The sequence below is a fragment of the Humulus lupulus genome, chromosome 1 (genome assembly GCF_963169125.1).
Source record: "Humulus lupulus chromosome 1, drHumLupu1.1, whole genome shotgun sequence".
NCBI lineage: Eukaryota > Viridiplantae > Streptophyta > Magnoliopsida > Rosales > Cannabaceae > Humulus > Humulus lupulus.
The window spans coordinates 18,099,367-18,123,690 of NC_084793.1; the positions used below are offsets into that span (position 1 = coordinate 18,099,367).

General features: G+C 36.3%; 1 long non-coding RNA gene across 1 annotated transcript in view; it reads right to left on the reverse strand.

The window, feature by feature from the left end:
- Positions 1 to 15,364, reverse strand: part of LOC133816159 (uncharacterized) — a 92,112-nt gene extending 76,748 nt beyond the window's left edge. The window contains exon 1 of the long non-coding RNA XR_009885068.1: positions 14,166 to 15,364. This is a non-coding gene — a long non-coding RNA (uncharacterized LOC133816159). The remainder of the gene's footprint in view (positions 1 to 14,165) is intronic.
- Between the last annotated feature and the right edge of the window lie 8,960 nt (positions 15,365 to 24,324).

Sequence of the window (24,324 nt, forward strand, 5' to 3'; positions counted from 1 at the left end):
GAACTATGCATAGTCAAATGCTCTAGATATCATAACTAGTAACCTAATTAGTGCATCGTTACCAAGTTATTTCTTAAGTTATGATTTATTAGCTCAGATGTTACAAATTGTGAGTATAAATGATGTATTTCTCTTCATTAGAAGGGATGTTGAGTGAGTAAATGAGATATTGGAGATATAAGTAACATTAGACACATTCAAAATCTTTCAAATATCACACTTAGTAACCTAATTAGTGAATGGTTACCATATTAACTATCTAATTGTGAGACATTTGCTTGGAAGTTGCAAATTGTAAGTAAAAATGATGCGGTTTCCATGTTAGTAGGGTTCTCGAGTAATTAAATGAGATATTAGTACTTTTAGTGATACCAGACATATTCAAATTGTTTCAAATGTCACACCTAGTAACCTTATTAGTGAATGGTTACTAAATTAGTTCTCAAATTATGGTAGATTAGCATAAAGGTTGCATCCGAACGAGTCTAGCTTGGTGAATCGAAAATAGTCCAGATCTTGTGTAATCACCCTAACGAGTGCCTCGGTCACCCGTAATGATTTGCATGGAAGTCGGTGCACCCAAAAGAGCTCCGAGACGGTGTTAATCACACTAATGCGCGACTCGGTGCATCTGAGCGAATCTAGCGCCAGACTTCTGACCCGAACCCGTGTCTCGGTGAATCGAAACGAGTCCAAATCTTGTGTAATCACCCTAACAAGTGCCTCGGTCACTCGTAATGATTTGCACGGAAGACAGTGCATCCGAAAGAGCACCGAGACGATGTTAATCACACTAATGCGTGACTCGGTGCATCCGAGCGAGTCCAGCACGGGACTCCTGACCTGAACCCATGTCTCAGTGAATCGAGACGAGTCCATATCTTGTGTAATCACCCTAACGATTACCTCGGTCTCCCATAATGATTTGCATGGAATCCGGTGCACCCGAAAGAGCGCCGAAAGGGTGTTAATCACACTAATACGTGACTCGATGCATCCGAACGAGTCTAGCTCGGTACTCCTGACTCGAACATGTGTCTTGATGAATCAAAACGAGTCCATATCTTATGTAATCACCCTAACGAGTGCCTCGGTCGCCTGTAATGATTTGCATGGAAGTTGGTGCACGCCGAAAGGGTGTTAATCACACTAATGCGTGACTCTGTGCATCCGAACAAGTCTAGCTCGGTACTCCTGACTCGAACGTGTGTCTTGGTGAATTGAAACGAGTCCATATCTTAAGTAATCACCCTAACGAGTGCCTCGGTCACCCGCAACGATTTTCATGGAAGTCGGTGCACCCGAAAGAGCGTTGATAGGGTGTTAATCACACTAATGCGTGACTCGGTGAATCCGAACGAGTCCAGCGCCGTACTTCTGACCCGAACGCGTGTCTTGGTGAATCGAAACGAGTCCAAATCTTTTGTAATCACCCTAACTAGTGCCTTGGTCACCCATAATGATTTGCATGGAAGTCGGTGCACCCGAAAGAGCGCTGAAAGGGTGTTAATCACACTAATGCGTGACTTAGTGCATCCGAACGAGTCTAGCTCGGTACTTCTGACCCAAATGCGTGTCTTGGTGAATCAAAACGAGTCCATATCTTGTGTAATCACCCTAACGAGTGCCTTGGTCGCCTGTAATGATTTGCATGGAAGTTGGTGCACCCGAAAGAGCACCGAAAGGGTGTTAATCACACTAATGCGTGACTCTGTGCATCCGAACAAGTCTAGCTCGGTACTCCTGACTCGAACGTGTGTCTTGGTGAATTGAAACGAGTCCATATCTTAAGTAATCACCCTAACGAGTGCCTCGGTCACCCGTAACGATTTTCATGGAAGTTGGTGCACTCGAAAGAGCGCTGATAGGGTGTTAATCACACTAATGCGTGACTCAATGAATCCGAACGAGTCCAGTGCCATACTTCTGACCTGAACGCGTGTCTCGATGAATCGAAACGAGTCCAAATCTTGTGTAATCACCCTAACTAGTGCCTCGATCACCCATAATGATTTGCATGGAAATCGATGCACCCGAAAGAGCGCCGAAAGGGTGTTAATCACACTAATGCGTGACTCGGTGCATTCGAACGAGTCTTGCTCGGTACTTCTGACCCGAATGTGTGTCTTGGTGAATCAATACGAGTCCATATCTTGTGTAATATCCCTAACGAGTGCCTCGGTCACCCGTAATGATTTTCATGGAATTCGGTGCATCTGAAAGAGCACCGAGACGGTGTTAATCACACTAATGCGTGACTCGTTGCATCTGAGCGAGTCCAGTGCGGGACTCTTGACCCGAACCCGTGTCTCGGTGAATCGAGACGAGTCGATATCTTGTGTAATCACCCTAACGAGTGCCTCGGTCACCTGTAATGATTTGCATGGAAGTCAGTGCACCCAAAAGAGCGCTGAAAGGGTGTTAATCACACTATTGTGTGACTCTGTGCATCCGTACGAGTCCATCGCCAGACTTCTGACTCGAACCCATGTCTCGGTGAATCGAAACGAATCCAAATATTATGTAATCACCCTAACGAGTGCCTCGGTCACCCGTAATGATTTGCATGGAAGTCGGTGCACCCAAAAGGGTGTTAATCACACTAATGCGTGACTCTATGCATCCGTACGAGTCCAACTCCGGACTTCTGACCCGAACCCATGTCTCGGTGAATCGAAATGAATCTAGATATTGTGTAATCACCCTAACGAGTGCCTTGGTCACCCGTAATGATTTGCATGGAAGTCGGTGTACCCAAAAGAGTGCCAAGACGGTGTTAATCACACTAATGCGTGACTTGGTGCATCCGAACGAGTTTAGCTCGATACTCTTGACCCAAACATGTGTCTCGGTGAATAAAAAATAATTAAGATCTTTTGTAATCACCTTGACGAGTGCCTCAGCCACCCGTAATGATTTGCATGGAAGTCGGTGCACCCGAAAGAGCGCCGAGACGGTGTTAATCACACTAATGCAGGACTCGGTGCATTCGAGCGAATCCAGCGGCAGACTTCTGACCTGAACCCGTGTCTCGGTGAATCGAAACGAGTCCAAATCTTGTGTAATTACCCTAACGAGTGCCTCGGTCATCCGTAATGATTTGCATGGAAGTCGGTGCACCCGAAAGAGCGTCGAAAAGGTGTTAATCACACTAATGTGTGACTCGGTGCATCCGAATAAGTCCAGCGTCGGACTTCTGACCCGAACTCATGTCTCGGTGAATCGAAACGAGTCCAGATCTTGTGTAATCACCCTAACGAGTGCCTCGGTCGCCTGTAATGATTTGTCAAATTTTAGCACTCTGTGTTTCATAAATATATTGCATACAATATAAACTAGTTTTTTTTAAAATAACCCAAATTCCTATATGATTTTAAACATTGTATTTTAAATAACTAGAATTTTAAATTTTAAAATAACAAGCTTACATTCAAAATCTCATTATTAAGAAAATAATTTAACCATGTATTTCTAAAAATTATAAAAAGCTAAATAAATAGTTGTTAGTCATCTTTAAAGTCAAAAAAATTAATATAAATGTTGAAGACCATGAGTTCTAGCAAAAAAAAAAATATATATCTTTTCTATATAATAAGTGTGTAGATAACGAAATTTTTTGATTTTAACGGATTTATTTTTTTAATGTTAACTTTAACAGAATATTCTTATATTTAACAGAATATTCTTATATTTAACGGTATAATTTGTAAACACTTAAACTTAAATAAATAAAATAAATAATTAAGAAAATTAAAATATGATATTTTTAAGATATTTTACTAGGATAGTTATTTAAAACTAATAAATAATTAAACAAATTAAAATATGATATTTTTGAGATATTTTACAATGATAATTATTTAAAAATAATAAAATCATATATTTATAACTTAAATAAAATTTAATTAAACTTAAACTCACTTATTAGAATAATATCATATTAAACATATAATATAATCTACTGTGAATTAGCAACAAATTGCTTATTAAAAAAAACTAGCAATAAACTAAATTTTAAAATCTACGTATAATATATAATATTATATTAAACATATAATATATAATCTTTTATTGTCATTCCCAAATTAAAAAACTAGAATAAACATAAACTTAAACAAAAATAAATAAATTATTTAATTAAAATATGATATTTATTTGAAATTTATATGACATTAATATAAATTTAATAAAAATAATTAATAAATTCTATAAATAAAACTAAGCAAACGTGCATTTTGCACGTTGCTTGTATCTAGTATATATATAAATGTGAATTCTAGAGCAACAGCTGTGTAACTTTTATTAAATCTTTGTGCTAAATTTTGTAAATAATGTGCAGTTGGTTATTACATTGTTTGTATACTAACAATTTCAACATACTACTTTTATATGGAAAGACATTTATATCCCTATTCAATTAATTTTTTTAATATAAAAAAATCCAACCGGTAACCAAAACCGGTTATCATGAGTTGAAATTGTATATTAAAATAAAAAATGGACATTCACCCTCTTCACCTCATATATCAATTGTCAGAATAGTACACAGAAATGTACTTGCGGGCAACACTTACACAATACTTTTACATTAAAACAATTGATATATAATATTTATATTATAAAGTGGAGGAGCGGAAGCCATTCCGCTTATATACCAAGCGGTTTGGAATCGTTGGCCTATTTAGTTATAGTTATAAACAGTCTACACTATATAACACTTTTGCGATATGGTTCGGTGTGGTCTAATAAATTGAGAAAAAAAACCTTACCGCCCACGCGGGAGACATCCCTAAAAATATATTAAATACACATTTTTTTATATAGAAAAGATTTGTGAAATAATTCTAAAAAAAACTAACCGTATTTTTTTTACATTTTTAAATCATAAAAATAAAAATAAAAAACTTTAAAATCTTAATTATTATTAATAACACTGAGAATTGTGAAACAAAATATTATTAAAATAATACAATTATTTATTTATTGTGAACATCATAACTAATTTTTCGACTGTATAAAGTTATAACTAATTATAATTCAAGATGAAGGTTTATTTAAAAGATAATAGATGGCGGTGATACCAGAGATAAGAAGAGGTATGACAAATAATTAATGTTAATGAGTTATAAAATATAATTTATGTTAAAGTTTTTTAAATGTTAATGAGTTATAAAATATAATTTATGTTAAAGTATTTTTTTTTTTTTTTGCTACTTAATTGTTAGAGAATACATATTTGTTTGAGATATATGTAAATTGAGTCAATGGAAAATTAAAGATTTTTCACAACTCTAAGGAAAATAAAATAAAAGGATTGAATAAATAAGATTACAATATTATAACTAAAAATATACGTAAATGTAGAAATAGTTAGATGAAGAAAATAATAGAGAATACAACTCTAGACAATAAATACTGAAATTCCGTTTTTAATAATGACCAAATTAATTAAACCAAGTAAATTAATTAAAGTGCAGAATGGTAATTAACTGTTTACTCAGATTACAGTTCTGTCGGGACAGAAACCAAACTTGTCACGACAGAAACTGAACACAATAAAAAGACAGTGCAAAACAATAAAGAACACAACGAATTTTTACAAGGTTCAGAAACCCTTTCGAATAACCTACTCCTTGGGGCCACGCCCAGAGAATAAAACCAATTAATAAAGAATCACAAGTACAAAAACATTGACTTAAACAAAACAAGACTTCCTTTTGAGATTTGCCTCAACTTGTTGTACTTCTCTTCACTAATCTGATCTTGATTGAAATGCTCAACCACTTGAACTCCCTTCAATGGCCAGCGAGTGCTTGCATCCTCCCGACGCAAGGCTTGTAAAAATCTTCTCCCGAAGACTATAAACGTTGTGTTCAAATTACAATGTGTATTCACTCATGAACATGGTATAAACTCACCACTAAAAACTAAACACACATATTACTACAAGATCATGTGAATACTTATGATCTTGAATACAAAAGAGGAACTCTCACAAATATTATAATAATGCTCACGAATAATGCACCAAAGAGTTCACTTGTCTCACTGGCTTTAGTGCCCTATTTATAGAGTCTTTTTCGTGCTCACAAAGGCAGAGAAAGAATTCTTCTAATAAAGGCAAGAATCATAGTAGTTATTCTTGATTGATGAAGAGTTTCCTTTTTTAGAAAATGCTGATCCGATAGATGCGATATCGGTGGGGACAGCTCAGACCTGTGTCGGATAAAAAACAAGCTAAAAAAGGAAACAATAATTAATGACATTAAGAACCAGTTTCCTGATTGCAATCCTTGAGCTGCACGAAAAATATATAAGCAAATATTCCAAAAACAACTTTGGGTAAGTACCAAATATTTGCAATATACTTTTTCCCTTTAAAAGCAAAATGAGACAATAAGGAAACCAAAATTCACAAAAAAGGAAACCAAATATTTTTGAAAATTATAATAAGGGAAACCAAACATTTCTGAAAAGTATAATAAAGGGAAACAAACATTTCCGAATATTATAATAAAGGGAAACAACTAAATCCACCAATTTATCTTTTAAGAAAAAGATATTTCTATAAAAATGCCAATTATAGGATTTACAATCTCCCCCTTTGGCAATTTTAGAGACAAGGAATATCTATTTTTAAAAGATCCCTGCAAAACACAAGTAAGTGCTGAAAAAACATAAGAGTCACAAAATGATCAAAAAATGACTCCCCCTGCGATAGATAACCAAAGCACAGTGAACAAAAACCAGTATACTAAAAAATAGAGTTACTCTCTCCCCCGCATTGTCTGAAAAAAATGCCAAAGAACAAGTAAATGAAACCAAAAGGAAGACACATTAAGTGTTCTTTTACAACGAACAAAAGAAAAATAGATCAAAGGTACTGGGATCATCATGGGGTAGGAGAGTTTGATGCATGGAGAATGGCCAATGACGCGAGAATGGTGCGCCGAGTCTCCTCCATTTGAGAGAACCGGCCAGAAAGACTTTGAATCCCTGTCTGGACAGCAACAAGATCTGTTGGGACAGTAGGTGAGTCGGTCACAACATTGCCAGAAGCAGGACCAGCAAGATTAATTCCTTTGACTTTCCGAGCTATGGATGGAGGATGATCATCTTTGACTGTATAGGTGGGACCAACCAAGGGAGAAGTCAAGGTCTCATGAGACTTCTTCAGAGAGGACGTTGAGAGTCCAAAAGTTTGTAAATGACATGTGGAAACATCAAGTGTTGCCCCTTACATTTAGCACCACTAAGAGACATGATTTGGTAAAAAATAACAGCTCCAAGATCTATGGCGACTCCAGTACCAATTTTGAACAACAGGAAGGCCATATCTTGAGTGATGGTGGAGGAATGTGTGGTAGGCATCCAATTAAACATAGCAAATTTAAAAAAATCACCATAATAATGAGTGAGATCTGTGACTCGAAGAGAGGTGCTCGGTTCCCACACCATAGCCTGACCAACTAGTTCAGACAAAACTTGGTCCTTTGCAAAAACAATAGAATCATCAATCTCCACAGGGATGAGATTGAGAGCCTTAGCAATTTCAGACGGGCTAAAATTATACCAATGACCCCTAACATAAACTTTATGGAACATAAAAGAAGATTGGTCTAATAACTCATCATTCAAATTTGCATAAAATTCTTTAACAACCCGAGGCACAAACCCATCAAACCCAGACAAGGATCGCAACCAACCTCTTTTCTCTAAAGTAAGCAATACCCCAAAAACACGATGAGGAGCAAAAAGAAAATTTCGCTCACTAATAAAATGACGATGGTCATAAAATTGCATGTTCTTCTCATTATCATTAAAACAGAATGAAAGAGAATGGGCTTTGAAAGAACCTGAGGTACAGACAGGAGCACCTTTTTGCTTTGCAAGTTTGGAAGACAATTCTGGAAATGCCAATGGAGTGGTGCCTTTTGGGTCAGATGCAACAGGAGAGGCTTCTAATGGGTCATCTTCAGATTCAGTCTCCTCAGCCAAATCATCAAGAGGAACTTCAGGATTTGGCTCGGTCAAAGAAGGGTCCAACTCAGGCTGAGAGTCTTCCGTCTCGGGAGAGACATCCTCCGATGAGGTGCATGGGGGAGGATTGATTTTGGCCTTTAATTTAAAACGAGATAAAGGAGATGAATCAGAGATGGAGCTGGTACCTTTAGATTGAGCCACTTTGGCCTTCTTCCCTTTCTTTGTTTCAGCAGCTTTGGTCTTACGTTTTCCCTTTGCCTTGGGTGTCAACACATCAGGAGAAAGCGAGGATTCCGAATCATGATCAGATGGATCATACAAAGCTTCAGTGGAAATAGATTTGGACTGACTAGTTGCCAAGGCCGGTTTGGCTTTTATTTGACCTTCAGGAGAGGCGAGTGAAACCGCCGAGGCTGGGATTGGCTCAGCATCCAAATTCGGGAACGTAACTCCTTTGCTAGAAGCACCAAGAACAGATGAACTTATAGGACCCGAAAGAGCAAGAATCTTCTTTCTTGCTGTGGTTTTAGAGGGACGGCCTGGAGTAGGAGAGACAGCAGGGTTTGATGCTGGGATCGAAGGAGTGGCAGTGGGAACAGATTCAGGAAGTGTCTCCTGCTGAGACTTCATGGACTTGGAAGATGAACCACGACCTCGAGTCTTCATGGCTGCTAAGAGAGAAACAAGTGAAACACACAAAGAAAGAAACCCTAAACACTTCGGTTATAAGTGAGAGATTTAACACGAAAACACTGATTATAAAACAACCAAAGGGACTCCGAATATATAAAGTATTCGGAACACAAATGAGGCAAGTTCAAAAATGGGTAACCAGATTTTTAGTGATAAATGCCAAAATATCTCATTTTTTAAAATAAATTCTTTCACACCTCAAAATTGGAAACTTTTTGAATATTTTTAGAATATATTGAGATAAAACAAATAAATTGCATCAATTATTTTTTTTCAAACCTTTTTTTTTAAAGTACACGGTAGATAACAGATTTTATTTTTCAAATTTTTATTATTATTATTTTTTATTACAAAATTGCCGAAAATAGAGTGTAAATTGCCATACCATATGTGTTCATGTAAATGCCAAGTCCTGTTCAAAAGAAACAAGATAACCATATTTTTCACAAATTAGAAAAATGAGTTATAAATCAAATACTAAGAAACCATAATTCGAAAAATATACCAATCACAAAACATATTTGAATCAATTCATTATATGTATGAGTCTTACAGCCAACTTACACAATCTAGTCAATAGGCATGTGTGTGTGCATGTGTAATCAATTTGGCATTTCTTTTTGGCCTTTTAAAGCTAGGGTCATTGCCCATATTTGGCGATTTTAGCCTTTTTCAAAATGTAACCATAATGGAGGCTATAACTCTTATATTGATGGTAGCCCTTTACACTGGTAGAGTATCCTCCAATATAATTGCTAATTACCTGGTACCAACTTACTCAATGTCGGCTTTCACACATCAGTATAGGTAGCTCTTTTCCAAAATGGAGCCTAAAAAAGAAACTGGATTAGGAATGCTCGTACAATGATAATGATTTGATCAAATATGAATTGGATGGTTTATAATTTTTCAAATATGGTTTTTATTCCAACAATGTATAGGACTTATAACGATCATTTTCTAAAATACAAAAAATATGCTCATCAAATTTCTTCCAATCAGGACAAGAGATTTACAAAAACACATATGCAATGCAAGATAATCAATTTATTGGCAATTTCATATAAAACAAACCCCCAAGGATTTCCTGAGGGAATCAAATCTGACCGTGTCTAAGGCTTTAGTAAAGATATCTGCAATTTGTTTGTTAGTCTCAACATATTATAAAATCAATGTTTTGTTTTCAATAAGTTCCCTAATAAAATGATGACGAATGTCAATATGTTTGGTGTGAGAGTGCTGAACAGGATTTTTGGAGATATTAATAGCACTTGTATCATCACAAAAAATGGTTAAAGTTTTAACATCAAACCCATAGTCTGCCAACATTTGTTTCATCGACAAAGGTTGGGTACAATTGCTTCCAGCAGCAATGTACTCAGCTTCGGCTATTGACAAGGAGATAGAGTTTTGTTTTTTACTATGCCAGGAGACCAAATTGTTTCCTAAGTAAAAACAACCACCACTTGTGCTTTTTCGATCATCAGTGTTTCCTGCCCAATCTGCATCACTATAACACACAAGGTTAGAATTTGTTTCTTTGGAGTACCAAATGCCTAAATCAAGAGTATTATTGATGTAACGAATAATTCTTTTTACAGCAGTCACATGAGACTCCATGGGGTTCCCTTGGAAACGAGCACACACTCCAACACTGTAACTTATGTCAGGGCGACTTGCAGTTAAGTAAAGGAGACTCCCAATCATACTCCTGTAAAGAGTTGGATCAACTTTCTTCCCATTTTCATCTTTAGACAATTTGACCGTAGTACCCATGGGAGTTTTAGCAGGTTTAGATGCATCGAGTCCAAATATTTTCACAAGACTTCTTGCATACTTGCTTTGTGAAATGAAAATTCCTTCATCAGACTGCTTCACTTGAAGTCCTAGGAAGAAATTGAGTTCTCCTACCATGGTCATCTCAAACTCTTACTGCATTTGTTTCACAAATTCCTGCACTAGAGAATCATTAGTAGAACCGAACACTATATCATCAACATAGATTTGTGCTATCATAATATTTTCATCAACATTTTTGATAAACAGTGTTTTGTCTACTCCCCCTCTCTTGTACCCCTTTGAGACCAAAAATTGAGTTAGTCTCTCATACCAAGCCCGTGGGGCTTGTTTCAGCCCATACAAAGCTTTTTGCAATTTAAAAACATGATTAGGATTGTAAGGATCCTCAAACCCTTTGGGCTGTTCCACATAAGCTTCCTCATTCAAAAATCCATTTAAAAAGGCGGATTTTACATCCATTTGGAACAATTTAAAACCAAGAACACATGAAATAGCTAGTAATAATCTGATGGATTCAAGTCTTGCAACAGGGGAAAATGTCTCATCAAAATCAATTCCTTCAACTTGAGTGTACCCCTGTGCAACTAGTCTAGCTTTATTTCTTATTATGGTTCCAAATTCATCAGTTTTATTTTTAAATATCCACTTTGTACCTATAACATTGGCATGACTCGGTCTAGGGACAAGAATCCATACCTCATTCCTTGTGAATTGATCTAACTCTTCTTGCATAGCATTGATCCATGATTCATCATTTAAGGCCTCCTTCACATTTTTAGGTTCCAAAGTGGAAGTAAAACAAACAAATTGAACCAAATTTACATACCTCTTTCCAGTGACCATAATCTCTTCAAGATTTCCCAAAATAAGGTGAGAAGGGTGATTCTTTTTTACTCTGGTTGATGGTTCTTTTTTAACTGAGTCAGAGGAAGTAACTGGATTTTCTTTTTCTGTTTGCCCAGTTGTTGTTTCGACAGAATTGGCATTTGATACGTCAGCAGTGACTGTTGTCCCCTCTGAAGGCTGTGCTGTTGGATCCGCCATTTCTTTATGATGTTGAACATCAATGAGCATGTCAATTTCCTCCTCATGGGAGTACTCAGAAAAATCTTTTAAATCATCTACAACCACATTAGCTGATTCCATAATAGTTTGGGTTCTCATATTATAGACACGATAAGCCCTACTATTAGTGGAATAACCAAGAAAAACTCCCATATCACTCTTAGCATCAAATTTTCCTAGATTCTCACGATCTATAAGAATATAACATAGACACCCAAAAACATGAAAGTAGTTAACATTGGGTTTTCTACCTTTCCAGATTTCATAAGGACTTTTGTTTGTACCTGGATGCAGAAAAACACGATTAATTGTGTAACAAGCTATATTAATAGCTTCTGCCCATAATTTCTTTGTGAGTTTTTTGTTGTTAAGCATAACTCTGGCCATTTCCTGCAAGGTACGATTTTTCCGTTCCACTACCCCATTTTGTTCAGGGGTTTTGGGAGCAGAAAATTCATGCAAAATTCCAAACGATTTACAATATTCATCATAAACAGAATTTTCAAACTCCTTACCATGATCACTCCTTATTCGTACAATCTTTCCAATGTTACAATTTTTTTCAACTCTCAATCTTGTACATAGAGTTTGAAAAGCTTCAAATGTATCTGATTTTTCTCTTAAGAAATCTACCCAAGTAAATCTAGAAAAATCATCCACACAAACAAAAATGTATCTCTTACCATTAATACTTTCAACTTGTATAGGACCCATGAGATCCATATGCAATAATTCTAACACATTTGAAGTATTAATATCAGATAATGCTTTATGGGAAACTTTCAACTGTTTTCCCAATTGGCATGATTCACACTTACCAAGCGATTCTCTACCCAACTTGGGTATACCACGGATGAGACTTGCATTAGCAATCTTTTTCAAGTTTTTGAAATTTATATGACCAAGTTTTTCATGCCACAAGTCAGTAATATTAAAACTTGATGAAGATGCATGACATGTGAATTTTTGTGTGAGAGTGTAACAATTATCCAAAGAACAAGAACCTTTGAGAACAATATCACCATTTTGATTTAAAACATTACACTCATCATGTGGAAAATTAACATAAAAACCTTGGTCACAAATTTGACTTATGCTAATTAAGTTGGCTTTCAGCCCATCAACAAGAAGCACATTTTTCAGTTTCGGTAACCTTTCAATGTTTAGAGTACCTTTACCTAAAATATTTCCTGTCATTCCATCCCCAAAAGTTACTACTCCACACTTCAAGGATTTGAAGTTGGTAAGTATATTGGTATTACCTGTCATATGTCTTGAACAACCGCTATCAAAGTACCATGAACTAGATGCATGCATTTTGTGACAGGTAAAAGTAGCCAAGCAAACAGAGTTAACTTTCTTGACCCATACTGTTTTTGATTTTGAATTTATTTTGGTCAAGAATTGATTCATACTACCAAAGTGTTTATCATAATTCTTTTTGAACAAGTTTAACAGAGAAAAACACTTAGGTCTTATGTGACCTTTCATCCCACAAAAATGACAAACTGGTACAAAATGTTCAATGTTTCTTTTTGGAGAAATTTTCTTTAGTTGTAGATCTATTGCAACAGATGACAAATTTGTCCTCTCAGCAGCGTGACTTGTTCCTGCAACACGGTTAGTTGACACAACAGACGGATAATTCATAGATTTTACATAAACCATTTTTCTTGAGGACTCAGATCCATTAGATCCTAATCCACTGTAGTCACCAACCATTCTTCCTACAGAAAGAATATCATCCAAAATTCCAGATCTAGGATTAAGCATTTTGACACCTTTTTGCAAAAACTCAATTTCTTTATTCAAAGAAATAATTTCATCATTTTTGGAAGCAATAATCATCTCAAGTTTTTAAATTTTTTCATTAAAATTTTTATTATTGCCAGCCATTAGACGATTCTCAGAACACACTTTCAACCATTGATCATACATTATTTTATAAGACTCTTTCAATGACTCCTCATCTAAGTCAGAATCATCAGAATCACTGTCAGAATTCTCATTATTCTGAACAGAATAATACATCCTTGTAATTGACTGAAGAAAAAACAATACCTTTGTGAACAGAGGTTAAGGCAACACTATTTTCCTCCTCATCACTCTGTTCAGAGTCTTGATCACTCCATGTGGCTGTCATGACTTTCTTTTTCTTTAAGGTATTTGCACACTCAGATTGAATGTGTCCAAATCCTTCACATTCCCTGCACTAAATACCATTTTTATTAATCTCAAAGGGTTTAGAAAAATTACCTTTTGTGTTTTTGGATATGGCCTTTTTGTTTCCCAATTTCTTTATGTATTTTTGGAATTTTTTTGTCAACAGAGCCATCTCATCATCCTCATCATCCGAACTTTCCTTCTTTTCTTTAGAGGATTTCAAGGCAATAGATTTTTCCTTGATTTCCTCTGTCTTACCTTTTTGTCTAATTTGTTGGTTTAGTTCAAAAGTTCGAAGTGAACCTGTAACGTCCCTAAGGTAGGGTACGTCTGCCACATACTCGTAATTCTAGGGTTTACGAGTATGTAAGGCACTTGACCAAAAGAATTAAATAAAATGATACGAAGAAATACAGAAAAATTTAAAACTTTTATATAAACTTATTAGTAGAAATTATTACACGTATGAATACTTTAAATTTAAGGCAGCCATATGAAAACTCTAAACCATTATTGCATTGCTACTGAGTCCGTGCTCCACAAGTTGCTCAACAGCTAAAGCCACACCTGGAAAAATGTTGGAAAATAACATAATGAGCTAACGCTCAGTAAGCAAATCTCATGCATACACATACACATGAATGTCGTGAGTTTGTAGTGCACATATACTAATATGCTGACTTATATACTTATGAATTTCATTTATTGCTCATGCACTTTCAAACTTTACTTTTATGCTCTTTCTTTTAGTTTCACATTTTTATGGGCCCAATATCACTTGTGCACACTGTTTGATTCAGCCAATGCCTGCAGGGCTTGTTACACATATCATATAGAATCCCATGGGTTCTCCTCCGGCTAGCCATCATCTCAGCTAGGCTCATCATAACACTCATTTCATCGTTGCCATAGCTGCCATACTTATTACACATATGGAGGAGAAAGACGGAAACATGGCAAACATATCTGAATGGTCAACTCTGACCTAGCCCACACTAGTGGGCAGCCACTATAAGTCTTATAGACTTCCGTCTTCTTTACTGAACTTACTTGATTGCTTCATCAAAACAGTGGCACCCTTTTTTAAACATCTTATTATCACTTTGCTTAAGCCTTGTGTCATTAAAATGTTTAACTTTACATAAGACTTTTCAAGACATTTCATAACTTTTCTCATATCCATATGCATGGTCTTATATCACATAATAATGTATCACATAAATGTACATGCCATGCATACATGCTGATGCTGAAATGCCAATGTTCGTGTTCATGACTGATGTTGATGGTATTCAATCAAGGCATTGTATCACATCTCATATAACTCAAAACATCTTTAGTCATAATACATGAAGCTTTGGGTTGGTGGCGTTGTTATACCTTAACGTAGAGCTATGGCTCAGGTCTAAGGTTTCCAGCCTAAAAACTTAAACGCTTCATATATCATAACATATAACAAATCATGAACATAGAGTAATCCACATATCCATCAACATAAGAACACATACTTGCACATAATTCATATCATTCTTAACCAAGTAAGACATCTTTCACATATCACAGAATTCATCAATTACATATCACACAACACCCTTATGGTGTTCATATAACCATTCTTCACATACTTATCATATGCATCATCATCATACCATACTTAACTCATCAGATGTACACAATCAATGTAGTCATGCATCTTACACTTAAGCACAAAAGGTGAGATTTACTTACCTTAGGTCCTTAGCTTATTTTAAAATTCCTCACCAAGAGTCAATCAATCAAATCCATACAAATCCTATTCAAGGCACATCATTTATTAAATTCTATCAAAATCATAAATATACACTATTGATAGTGTATATTAATAATACCAGAAACTATATAAATGATAATAATAAATTATTATCAACGTAATGCAAATAACTCTTCATATAAAACCATGCTTTAAACCTTGCTCATAAGATAATGTACCCTTATGATAATAATAATAATAATCCCAACAAAAGTAATAATTATCGTCTATAATTAAACTTATTTCGATATTAATAACAAAATACTTCAATAGCAATACGTATATGGATGTATATATTCAAATAGTCATTTTATAAAAGAAATCATATTTTTAACATAAAGTTGTAATAATCAATATAATGATAATAATATAAATATAAATATTTATATTATTATTAATTAGTCATAATATCAATTCCAGTGATATAATAAATATACTTTCTCCAAACTTCACTGGTCTTACAAATATCAATAACTGTAAGAAACTAATATTTGATATTATTTTAATATTCAAATATTAATATACAATAATAATGGTTAGATAATAGGTTTACTATAAATCATATTTTTCATATATATATATATATATATGAATCTGTATTCTTGATTTACTTAACAAAATAATAACAATAATAATTAAAATTACTTAATCATAATAATTTCCATATTAATATAAAATCAATTAAATATGTATTTTTATACTTTATTTAATATCTAATATTTTCTAGAAAATTAGACAGCACAACGGCTATAAAGTGGACAATTCCAAAATCAAAACCTGTATCAAAAATATATATAATCCCAGACAGCCAGTAAATTACAGAAAATATTCCATATATCAATAATATATAATTATATACCATAAATACACATAATAACAATTACTCTAATCAATCACAATTAAATCACAATATATAGGTTAAAGAAATTATACCAAAATGATCGGGTTCCACAATAAGTCAAACGATGATTTTCTGAGACTCAAAACGTACTTCGGAACCTCGAACACTAAGTTTCGACCGTCGGTCTACGGTGGATCGCGGTGGCTCGTGGTGGGCCCACCACCCAACTATGGTAGATGTAGGAACAAGTTATTGGGTTTTGAAGCCCACAACACGAGGAGCACGATGGTGGTGACGGATCGGAAAACGGATGCCCGAGGTGGCCGAATCGCAACTTTAAAGTCGCGGGGCGGCCGAACTTAAATCGAGTGGTTGAGACGTTTAATCGGCGAGTGAGCTCTAGATTCCCGCGTTGGTCGATAGTTCGGAGGCCTCTGAATCCAACGGTCCGGCGCGTGGCTAAAAATGGTGGCCGGAAAGTACTCCTACGTCGTCGGCAACAGTGATACGTAGAGGAGAGAGAGAGAGAGAGAGAGAGAGAGAGAGAGAGAGAGAGACTCGGGTAAATAAAGAAAGGCTGAAGCCTTTTCTTTTTTTTTCTTTTTTTTTTTTTCTTTTTTTTTTTTTAAATTATTTTTAAAATTACACTTGGACCCAAAATATTAAAATTCTTTTCAAATAAGCCCTTTAGCAAAACTTTCTTAATTTTATAAAAATTCCCAATTAAAATTATATGACATTTGGGTCCAATACTTGACTACTCAAGTTTCTCTCTCTTTAATCTCATTAAAAACATAAAATCATATTTTAAACACTATTTTTCCATTACTATTTCTTAAATTTGTAAACTTGTACATTTTATGTATTAAAACTCTGATTTATAATAAAAATGTTGGATATTACAGAACCCATCAGTTCCTCTACTTTTATTTTGTCCATATCTTTTGCTTCTTCAATTACAGTTAGCTTTGTCTGAAACTTGTAAGGGAGAACTCTAACAATTTTTCGAACCAAAACATTCTCTTCAAGTTTTTCACCAAGAGCAAAATATTCATTAGCAATATCTGACAATTTCTCATAAAATTCAGTGAGGGTTTCATTTTCATTCATTTTCAAATTTTGTTGTGAGCGTAACAAGCCTAGAACGCTTGACATCAACAGTTCCTTCAAATTGAGTTTGAAGAATTTGCCAAGCATCTTTGGCCGAAACACATGAAGAAATCAATTTAATGTAACCTTCACCAACACCATTAAAAATAGCATGTAATGCTTTATTGTTGTAACTGGACAATTTATCTTCAGCATCAGTCCATTCAAGTTCAGATTTTACCTTAGTTATATCATCGCTTTCTGCTGGAGGAGTCCAACCACTTAAAACAGCTCTCCAAGCCTTTTCATCTTGAGATTTGATAAAGGCTCTCATTCTAACTTTCCAATATGGATAGTTTGAATCGTTGAGTAAAGGGGGGCGAGTTATGGAGTCTCCTTCTGTGAAAAAAGACATTGCAAGAACAAGAACAACAAACGGAATAAACCAAGATCACACTCAGAAATGAGTGACTCGCTCTGATACCAATTGAAATTCCGTTTTTAATAATTACCAAATTAATTAAACCAAGTAAATTAATTAAAGTGCGGAATGGTAATTAACTGTTTACTCAGATTACAGTTCTGTCGGGACAGAAACCAAACTTGTCACGACAGAAACTGAACACAATAAAAAGACAGTGCAAAACAATAAAGAACACAACGAATTTTTACAAGGTTCAGAAACCCTTTCGGATAACCTACTCATTGGGGCCACGCCCAGAGAATAAAACCAATTAATAAAGAATCACAAGTACAAAAACATTGACTTAAACAAAACAAGACTCCCTCTTGAGATTTGCCGCAACTTGTTGTACTTCTCTTCACTAATCTGATCTTGATTGAAATGCTCAACCACTTGAACTCCCTTCAATGGCCAGCGAGTGCTTGCATCCTCCCGACGCAAGGCTTGTAAAAATCTTCTCCCGAAGACTATAAACGTTGTGTTCAAATTACAATGTGTATTCACTCATGAACATGGTATAAACTCACCACTAAAAACTAAACACACATATTACTACAAGATCATGTGAATACTTATGATCTTGAATACAAAAGAGGAACTCTCACAAATATTACTATAATGCTCACGAATAATGCACCAAAGAGTTCACTTTTCTCACTGACTTTAGAGCCCTATTTATAGAGTCTTTTTCGTGCTCACAAAGGCAGAGAAAGAATTCTTCTAATAAAGGCAAGAATCATAGTAGTTATTCTTGATTGATAAAGAGTTGCCTATTTTAGAAAATGCTGATCCGATAGATGCGATATCGGTGGGGACAGCTCAGACCTGTGTCGGATAAAAAACAAGCTCAAAAAGGAAACAATAATTAATGACATTAAGAACCAGTTTCCTGATTGCAATCCTTGAGCTGCACGAAAAATATATAAGCAAATATTCTAAAAACAACTTTGGGTAAGTACCAAATATTTGCAATATACTTTTTCCCTTTAAAAGAAAAATAAGACAATAAGGAAACCAAAATTCACAAAAAAGGAAACCAAATATTTCTGAAAATTATAATAAGGGAAACCAAACATTTCCGAAAAGTATAATAAAGGGAAACAAACATTTCCGAATATTATAATAAAGGGAAACAACTAAATCCACCAATTTATCTTTTAAGAAAAAGATATTTCTATAAAAATTCCAATTATAGGATTTACAAATACAAATAAACTAAAAGAAGAAGAACATGAGATAAAAAAGAGAAGTACAACTCTATAGCATAAAATACAATTAAATATGTAAATAGACAAAAGAGATGAAGATAAAAGCAATAGAAGAAAAAGAAAAGCAAGAACAAAATAAACACTCTCACTCACACAATCAAAGTGAAGAGTTTTGGGATCACCACTAGAACAAGGTTTACAACCTTTGTCCAAAAGTTTATTTCCTCCTATCTTAAGCACTAAGGGAATTCTTACAAATGAAATAGCTTTCTGGAATAAACAAACTTATATGGTGAATTTCTAGCCAAGTGTTTTAGTGGATAGAAATTGGTGTGTCTTACAAATGAGCAATATGCTCCTATTTATAGAGTTTTGAGACACCCTTTGATTTCAAATTATTAAATTTATTAAAGAAGGATGAGTAGAAAACAATAACAATCATACTCTACAACATCAATCACAATATATACATACTCATAGAATATTGAGGCATGTCTTCAATGGAATTTGAGTTGGAAAATTAGCTCAAACATCATCGTTCATGGGGTGATTCATGGCTACGTACTACCTGCCAAGAGAAGCCAAAAATAATAAAAGGAGCAAGGGGTATCTATGAACACTACTCTCTTGAATTTCTCTCCAAACCATACACTCACCATACCAACATATGCTAGGGTGTATCTCTCTTTTGTATGAACATAAATAGGCCTAGTGGGCCTTGATACATAAAGAGATGGAGAGTTAGATGTCTTGGCCCAATGGGCTGGCCGAAAGACGTTGAGAGTGTGTCCATGGGCCCCGAGCATGTTAGTATGTTATGTCCATCCCATTATGGCCCGATCACAATACCATGCATATAAATATACAGCTATCATAATATGATAATGACACTGAGTAAGCAACGCTTAATTATGTCAGTCCAGATAAAATATTCTAACATTCTCCTACTTGGACTACATAATTACACAAACAAGTGCTCACTGAACAATAGTGTCTATATGCAAGAATCTCAAGGAGCACAAAAGATTAAAAATTACTAATGCATCATATTACATCGATATGATATAAGTATAACACATAACTAGATGTTAGAGATTTGTTAAGCATGGCGATAACTTTCAACGTGGATCCTGTAACAACCAAAAATCACTAATAAGGCTTAAGGGCCTTGATTAGTGTGTCAGGAGGGCACGATTGGTTTATGTGTGAATTAAGTAGTTTGATGCATAATTCTGTGTTTAGCATGCTTGAATGATTATATGAATATATGAAATATGCATGTGGGCCCCATTTAGTTACTAGGAGCATATCTGTAATTTTAGCCCGTTGGGGGCATAAATGTGATATTTGTATATACTGTGATTGATACCACGTGTGAGTGGTGATATAATTGTGAAGCACGACCCAAGATGGTCCCAGGGAGCCGTTTAGTTAGATAGTCACAATGGGGTCAAATACCTGGCTCGGGAGGAGCTTAGGGGTATTTTGGGAATATAATAAAGTGTTCGGGAATTATTGGGTAGCGGTTAGTAATTGAGTAATGGTTTGGATATGTTGGGATTAAATGTGGATTTATAGGAATACTTGAGGATTTAGCGGGATTTAAGTGAAATGACAGAATTTCCCTTGAGGTTGTATACGACTTTTTATTATGGGAAAGGGCAAAATGGTAATTGGGTCTTAGGAAAGGATAACTCTGGTTGAGGAGAAGTCAAACACGTTACTTTCACTTAGGAATAAACTGAATATTTTGGTTGGAAGTCTAGAGGAAACCAAAGGAACTAGAAGGTTGGAGAAGGAGAGTTATTCTCTTTGGGGTCAAGGAATGGACTCAAGGGTGAACTAAGGGAGACTTTGGGCTAGAAATTCAAGGGTGCAAAGGTAAGTTTTAACTCTTTTCCTTGTGGAAATTCTCCTAGTAATGTTAGGTTAGTAAGTTGAAATTGTGTTATTTGCTTGTGGGTTATTGGAGTGAAGACTTAGCTTGGAAATCAAAGGAAATTAGCTTGGAGTTGGACTTGGTAGTAGCTCAAGGTCGAATCTCTGCTTGAGGTAAGAATTTCATGTGTCTCTAAGGTTTATAATCTGGTATGGTTTAAGTTTTTGAAAGGGTGGTTTAAGTTTTATAAAGTATGGTTTAAGTTTTTGTAATTTTTGAGCCACTAGGTGAATCTTGGGTTTGATTGTGTGATTGGGTTTGTTGCTGTGAATTATGAGTTGCCATACAGTTTATCTGGGGTTTTAAGTTGATTTGGGACTTGGGAGTACCTTGGGGTTGATTTGGAAGAGTTTTGGCTCGGGAAAAATGTTGGGAAAAACCCAGTTTTCTGGGTTCGCGTATGAGCGCTGCAGCCCTTATAGGGTTGTGTCGCGGCGCTAGGCTAATTTCAAGAAAGGGAAATTTGGGTTTTTAGGGTTTTGGCTCAGGGGGCTTGGGGGACGCTTTTGCTACCTTATGTGGTGAAACAGGAGGTCCCGAGAGCACGGGATTGGTTCCGGGAGATGATTATGAATTGGTTAGTAATGAGAGTGCTATGTATGTGTTGTGACTAGGTTTTTGGCGAGACTCGGGTTAGAGGACCGCGCTCGGGATTTCGGTGCTCAAGAAGCTCGGAACATAGGTAAGAGAACTGCACCCAGTTGTGAATTTATGATGGGACTAAGGGCTCCCTATTCTTGTATGCATTATGAAATTTGGTATTATGCATGCGAATGTTAAATCAACGACCTAAGAGTGCCGTATTTTACACTGGTGCACAGGGTGTGACTTAGCCACTAGTAGCTGAGGACAACTTAATATTCACTGAGCTCGGAGCGGACTAGAGTCAGTGGGGTAAACAGAGGGTGCGACCTAAGGGCGTCGACCCTGATTATTTTATGATCTGATTATCTTTCTTAACTGTTGAATATGACGTGCTGAATAGCTGAGTAATGATTTGTGGTTCCTGGTTATGTCTATGAGTTATGTGATTAATATGGATTACTAAATGTGTGAATATGCTTTAAGCGTTATATGATTATTATCAATGTTTGTACTTGAGGTTATGTTTTCTTGCTGGGCCTTGGCTCACGGGTGCTACGTGGTGCAGGTAAAGGCAAGGGTAAGCTTTATCAGCCCTGATTCGGAGAGCTCTGAAAGTGAAATGTACATGACTAGCTGCTCGGCTGCCACGGTTGAGGGATGGACAAGAACAGGAGAACCGTAAATGTCTGTTTTGCCTTTAGAGTGGCTAGTGGTTGTTTGTACCTTAAAATTTTGTAAATTGACTTTCAAACGTTGTTTATTTTGGGATCCCTTGGACAAAACGTTTAATTATATGAAATGTATCTTTTGTGACCAAAGCATTTTTAACCCTAGTTCATTAATGTTTTAGTGACACATTTTCAACAAAAAGACTTGATTAGCAAGTCCTGCACCTTTATAAATACACAGTGTAACGGTATTGGCTATCCAGGGCGTTACAACTTGGTATCAGAGCGTCCTAGGTTTAAGGGTTCCTGAAGACTGGCTGGACATGTACGTTCGGTGCTAGAGACAAGCTCGATTCAGGATTTGGTAAATGTGTATATGTGTTTGTATGCTTATGTGCTTGGAAAGAAATATGAATGTTGATATTTGTTGGATTATTAGGAAGCATGAGATACTGATAGGGCCTGACCCTTGACTGCTGTGTGATAATATTAAGGCATGCTTATTAGCATTGATGTGTATGTAAGTGAATATCTAAATGATTAACTGCATATCGTGTATATGGGGGAATGTATGGATGGATGTCTATATCTTAACTGTTGAGTGGTGATGTTAGGGCATGTTTATTAGCAATGCTAGTGCATGTGGATTAATGCTTATATCTTGGTTGCTTGTGATTGATTATGTTCCGTTGGTTGATTTTGGAAAAGCTTTTACCCTGTCATCGTGGTCTGATTGTCGAGTCGTTGATTGCAGATTAACTTGGATAGTTATGCATCCAAGGAAATCTACGCGACTAGCCGGCACTAGGTCTGAGACCGGAGATGATGACCAGGGCCAGATTCCTCCGCTAGTCCCTGAGAACTGGCAGCAGATTATGGCAGAGATGCAAGCACGGCTTCAGAGCCAAGATAAGCAGATTCGTCTTCTACGACAACAGGCTCCACCACGGAGTGTTGCACCTATTGTGCCACCTGTAGTGGCACCAGTTATTCAGCCAGTAGAAATGGGGAACAGGTGGGAGCCATTGTATGAGCGGTTCCGGAAGCAGCATCCCCCAAGTTTTGAGGGAGGACCTGATCCACTGAAGGCCGAGCAGTGGATGACTATGATTACTACTATCCTGGATTTCATGAGAACAGAAGGTTATGAGAGAGTGGCCTGTGCCACGTATATGTTGAGAGAGGATGCCCACATCTGGTGGGAAGTGGCATCTCAGACCAGGGACATCACTACTTTGAGTTAGGATGGATTTAAGGATTTGTTCAGCCAAAAGTACTACAATGTTGCCATCAGGGCAGCGAAGGTTAATGAGTTTGTGGGGCTGGTGCAGGGCAACATGACAGACTGAGTATGTCCTAAAGTTTGATAGACTTGCAAAATTTGAACCAGATCTTGTGCCTACACATGCAGCTAGGCAAGACAGGTTTATTAGAGGGCTCAATGCTATGATAGCCCAGGATGTGAGGATTACAACAGTACCTGAGGGGACGACCTATGCTTAGGCTGTTGAGAAAGCTCTTACCGCTGAAGAAGCGGAGAACAACATTTGGAAGGAAAGTGTTGCGAGGCATGAGGGTCGCAGGGTAGTGCCTCCTTATTCTGGGTCTGGTAGGGGCAGAGGTCCCAGTGATTTTAAGAGAAAGATCCTTGACACTTCGACCGTTGCTGGTCCAGATAGGAGGGGTCGGGGTGTTTAGGGTGGCCGTCAGGGAGGCGGTGATGCATGGAGGAGTTATCCGGAGTGCCCGAGGTGCAGAAGACGCCATCAAGGCGAGTGTCAGGCCAAGGCTTGCTATGTGTGTGGAGTAGCGGGGCACCTCGATAAGGATTGCCCAGCAGTGAAGAAAGGGGAAGCATGAAAGGTGGACAACTTGACTCCAACTCAAGTGTTCACTTTGACACAGGCAGAGGCCGAGGCTAGTCCCTCGGTGGTGACAGGTCAGCTTTCTAGCGCTGGCTCTCCTTTTACTGTATTGATTGATTCTGGTGCTACACATTCATTTGTTTCTAGCAAGGTGATTGATAGATTGTGTAGAC